This window comes from Sesamum indicum, linkage group LG2 (assembly GCF_026168435.1).
Source record: "Sesamum indicum cultivar Baizhima isolate 11 linkage group LG2, ASM2616843v1, whole genome shotgun sequence".
NCBI classification, from domain to species: Eukaryota; Viridiplantae; Streptophyta; class Magnoliopsida; order Lamiales; family Pedaliaceae; genus Sesamum; species Sesamum indicum.
In genome coordinates, this window is record NC_142658.1 from 1,895,489 (window position 1) to 1,900,922 (window position 5,434).

At 33.6% G+C, this 5,434-nt stretch overlaps 1 long non-coding RNA gene across 2 annotated transcripts; it reads left to right on the forward strand.

Annotated features, from left to right (window-relative positions):
- The first annotated feature begins 221 nt into the window (after positions 1-221).
- On the forward strand, positions 222-4,413 carry LOC105177823 (uncharacterized). Of its 2 annotated transcripts, none has more exons than XR_002286635.2 (3): positions 222-379; positions 512-625; positions 3,803-4,413. It is a non-coding gene; the product is annotated as an uncharacterized LOC105177823 (long non-coding RNA). The 2 variants fall into 2 exon arrangements; XR_002286636.2 differs by lacking the exon at positions 3,803-4,413 and adding an exon at positions 2,892-3,757.
- Positions 4,414-5,434: the final 1,021 nt, after the last annotated feature.

Sequence of the window (5,434 nt, forward strand, 5' to 3'; positions counted from 1 at the left end):
ATAGATGGCTTGAATATTTATATTTCTTTCTAAAAATGCTTATTGACTAATTATTACATTAATATTAATTAAAAGAAACTAAAAACGAAGAAATTAAGAGGAAAATATCATGAGAAAAAGACAAAATATAACTTCCATGCCTTCTGCTACCTCGTGTCGAGCTTTGCGGTTCAAAAAACAAACACATATATACACAACATTACTCACACACTCTCACTCAACACACAATCACACTTCACGTTTACTCACACCTTTTCTCCCTCAACACAGTTATTGCAGAACACTATTCAAGTCCATAGAGTACTGAGAGCGGGAGAGCACTAGGAACCTTACCTCTGACTCTTTAAACGGTCGAGAAATGGCAGAAAACTCCAAAAATGTAAGATGAATTCTACGCATGCAGCTCCATTCTCCATTTTCTCAAGCATTTGATTCTTTTTTTTTTTTCTTCTTTAACCCTTATTTCTGAATCGAGTTGTTAATTCATTGTAGTCGTATGATTTACCAACAGAATTCTTCAAGAACGTACATCGAAGATTTTGGCTGTGTAATTTCGTCTGCACCGAATTCAAATTCACCAGATCCCATCTCTTGTACTCTGTCGGCAAGTTTAATTGAGCCTCAGGTATATAAATAATTGTTGTTCTTTTTTCTCTCCATTTTATTTTTAATTACTTTCCTTTCCTATCAAAATTTTGAAAAATAAATATTAAATTTTGAATATTTTTAAGAGATTTTTTTCTATAATTAGGGTTCAACAAGAGATTCAACTTTAATTTAAGTTTGTAAATTCTTGCATTAGCTTCAACGTGCTCTACTTGCTACAAACATCTCTTGCTCTCACTCTTAGATGCTCTGTTTTGTGTCAAGAAGTACCCTTGCTACCTTTTGTTTTATCTCCAAATTGATCTTCTTAATTCCCTTTAAAACAATGCTTGCACTCAGATCTTTTCACCTTAAAACTCAGCGACCCAAGATTCATAATTTTTCCCAAGACTAGCATGTCTAGCCCCAAAAAGACATGTTCAGGATCAACCCAATATTATTCATGGCCGATTTTGAGGTGGTTATGGGCCTTTAAATGAGTCCCGAATGCATCCATCTTTAAACTCTGGTCAAGACCATGAATTAGCCCCATTGAGACATGGGCCAGGCTCAGACGAGGCCTGATTGTGCCATTTTTTTTTATTGAAATTGAGGTACTTTTTGGAATGAACTTAAATAATTTATGATTTTATTTTAAAATAAATAAATAAATAATCAAATAAAATAAAAAATTATAACGAAAAAGAGACTAATTAAGACCACATAATGAAGTTAAAAAACAATTTAACTAACAAGCTAACAATAATGAACCTAAAGAATAACAAGCCCAAAAAAGATTTAAAATAAACTTTTAAAAAATAACGTTCAGTATTAGTGAATTGATGTAGTAATTTAAAAAAAGAACAGTAAAGATAAAACTTTTTAGAGTTTCAAAAGTATAAAAAATTTCGAATAATTTACGTAAAAAAATAAAATAAAAAATATATGACATGTATTATTAAAAAAAAAATATTGGCCCGGTTAGACCGGCCCACTAGCTTGACCTAGGATTAGGAGATCTTGGGTCACTAGGCCGGGCCTACCCATATATCGATACCTACAATCATCTTCGAACTAGTCCTGAATGGACCAACCCACTTATTTTTATTGTGTCAATCCGATCCTAGGTTGGGTCCCTCTTCATCTCTACCCATCATGCATCGTGATCAGCGACCGGCAACCATATGTGTAGTACACGACCATTAAATTAATATTAGTTTGATGGAGGTTTGTCAGTTACAAGATATGATGTGAGATCCTTGTGACCAATAAAACTAAAATAATACTAATTCTAAATTTATGGGATGCAAAAATATGAATTTTGTATGCACATATGAAGAAAAATAGTTGAACATAAATGATGAGGGTATTGTGGAGAAAAATAGAATATCACAAAGGATTTAGGAGAAACATGAAGAGGAAAACGGTGGAAATTTTTTGTGGTAATGATAAGAGTACAAAAGGAGGGAAAAAAAGTAAATAAATAAATAAAATTAAAATTGAAAAAACATATATAGTCATAAGAAAATATTTTTGTGACCCCAACTTATAGTACTAACTATCATGGCTCGTAGTTGAAAATCATATTCTTCTAAGGGTTTAATATTCTAACTTACATTAATGGAGAAGAGAAGACATGAACTAGGATATCTTCCATAATTATATACTAGTTTTCGTATTTACTCTGATATGTTGATAAAAAAAATTCTTTGCCTTCCATGTTTGGAAGCCACAAAAGTAATTGATTGTTGCAACTATTATACATTCTCTCTTATCACCGCACACATGTTTTTTATTTTTTATTTTTTTTCATAAGTCTCTCAGTGCACAACTATTAGTTTGCCACGTAATGAGTTGGAAGGCATTCATTCCCTTATATTATCCTATCCTGGGACCAAATTAGATCTCTTGGTATGTTATTTTCCATACTTAGAGCAATAAATATTTTTTCTAGTAGTTTTGGTTTCGGTTCTAGATCCATCTGTCTATTCTCTATATCTTTCACAATATGCAACTATTTTTCATATCCAAAGTACATTTTCTTTAAAAACTCATATTCACTATTGTCTTAGTTAAACTTACATGATTAAACCTTTCAACCTGTCCAACAACAGAAATTTGGTTAATATAGAAACAGGTAATAAGTAGCATCTCAATATCCATGATTTTTAATCTCTCAATAACAAGTTGAAGAGAAATTCAAACTCTTACAAAAGTTTAGTTAGCATTGAAGACTGTCAACAACATTATCACCCATGACCAAGATTGGATGTGGTACAAGTTGAAAGTGTCATTTACTCGACTAGGTAGAGAACCTTTGTCACGAAGTATTTCATGTGGATTTGGAATGAAAGATATCAAGTAACAAAGGCAGCAGCGAAATCGATCACGACATGGACATACAAATGGTGGTGCAGCATGTCATTATGGGTCATGACTAATGCTAAATCTATGCAGCATGGTGATGATACAGTTTGTGATGAAGGTGTTAGTAATCAAACTCTAATGTGGCCAAATTGGAGAGTCGCAATGTTGAAACAACTAAATTTGGCATGCACGTAGGGTGGTAAGTATACTAGCAATGTGGTTGTGGGGAACCGAAGATTATTAAATGACTGTCAAATCTATCCATATTGATGGTGGTGGGTCCAAGATATAAAAAATAGAGGCAAATTTTGCACAGAGCTATGCAGTTATGTGGTTCTTGATTCAGGACGTTGTCATCCATATTGATTGTAATAGTTATAACCATTGGTGAGATGATGGTACAAATAAAAAAAAGGCATACTGGTAACCTATGTGAACTCTTTTAGGCTGAAAAAGACATTTTATGCATTGATAATTAATGTTAGAAGTCTGCAAACAAGTGGTTGGAAAATTCTTACCCATACCAGGTTTGGCCAAACCAAATCAATCAAAAAACAAGTGTATCACACTTTCTATATGATTGTTCACTTTCCCTAAACTGTCCATCAATCACACGACAAGTGTATTACACTTGTCATATAATTAGTTTATGTTTGGCCAAACCAGGTCCGGGTTAGAATTTCTCCATGTGTTTCAGCGAACCTCATATGATGAGGATCATTTAATTAAACGACTTGCCATTTTGTTTGTGAAGCAATAGATCTTCAACAATTTTTACGGTTTCTAGCAGCTTGCAATTAAACCTTCAATATCAATACTTTTGTGGCAATTGATGAATAACTGATTGTAGGTTAACAAATGATTGCAATGGCATCTAAATGCTAGTGTTGTTAACATATGACGATTATAGCACAAGTGTTCTTTCGGAGTCAAGGTGCAAAGGTGCGGGAATTCTTTGCTAGTTTTTTCCAGCTGTAGCTTCTAGTTGCAGATTTGGCAATAATAATGGTTCGCCATTAATGGAAGTCGACAACAACCTCCTTGATTGAGGGACATATACATAACTTTGTATCATTGTTTGTTCTATGATTTGCTTGGATGACATGAAACAAGCCAAGCACCATGATCATCAATTTCAAGCTTAAGCAATCATCTTGAGGGTGCATCACCAGTTATGAATGTTGCCAATGCAAGGATATCTAAAAATCAAAAAGTATAGGTGATCTAAATGTTGATCACACATTGGTTCACTTCCTATGCCAACTTCCTGCCATGGTGCATCTTAGGAGAACCCTGTGCGCGGGAGCATGCACGGATCGACACAATAATCAATGAGATGTAGTGCTTGCAATTTTTTAGTATTTACATTAAAGCAATATCATTTTATCAAGATTTCGAATTGGTTGAAGCACATTCCTTCAAGAGGATCTAGATAGAATCGATGTTGAAAATGTTTTTGCACTGACGAAGTCCCAACACAGAGACAACTAATGGTTGCGGCAAATTCTGTCAAAAAATCATGCAATCAAAAGAAGTTGGCAATATAATTATTTTGAACAGTTTTAGGGAAGGGGATAATATGGTGGACTCCTGACAAATGAAGCATGTGACAGGAAGCAAATTACATATTTCAAGGAATGAGATATCCATGCTACTCAAAATATCTATCTACTTAGACATGTTATTGCCCCAACTTTTTCTTTAAATGATTTACAAGGGAGTAGTACTCCTAGTTTTGAGCTTTCTCAGGGTACAGGAATTTTTTTCCCGATCATCAATAAATGGGTACGGGTCTTGCCTAAGCCCCTCCCTAGTTACAAGTGGCCTAGGCACCCATAATCAATGTTGAGTGTTCAATCATTTCTCAACAGATAAAGCTTGTTACTATTACCTTAAGTTTGTTCAATCTCATTACAATAAAACAGTAGAGCCTTTAGAATCTTTCACTCATAAAAATCTTCATAGATCTTCCAACGGTATCAGCAATTTGCAAGCACATTCTAATAGATATTAAGAAACATAAGATTTTTTACTCCATATCGATTCTTCTCCTGGTGATTTAAACTCCAATTAGCTTTGAGATTAAGGAAATGACTCTTAGAACGAAAATAAGTTACATACAATATATTTGGCTTGCTTTAGAAATATAAACTTCATGAGGCTAAAATAGTGTTTGCATCATTCACAACAAACTTAGTTGGTTTTCCAATGAAATACCTTTTTCTTTTATACAACCTCTTACACTCAAATTATTAATGAAAAGTGGCAATACGTTATGTTCATAGTATTTTTTGTATTATGAACTCTGCAAAACATCTTCTCTATTTTTTAAACATCATTTTTAATTTGTTAAACACAATGATCAAAGATTTTTATAGAACATGTCACGCGTCAAGCAAGCGAGCCCGTTGGACGTAAGAATTGCCTCCAAACTCACCCTATGCATCCTAAAGTACAGTTATGACAACTTACCGAAAAGGGA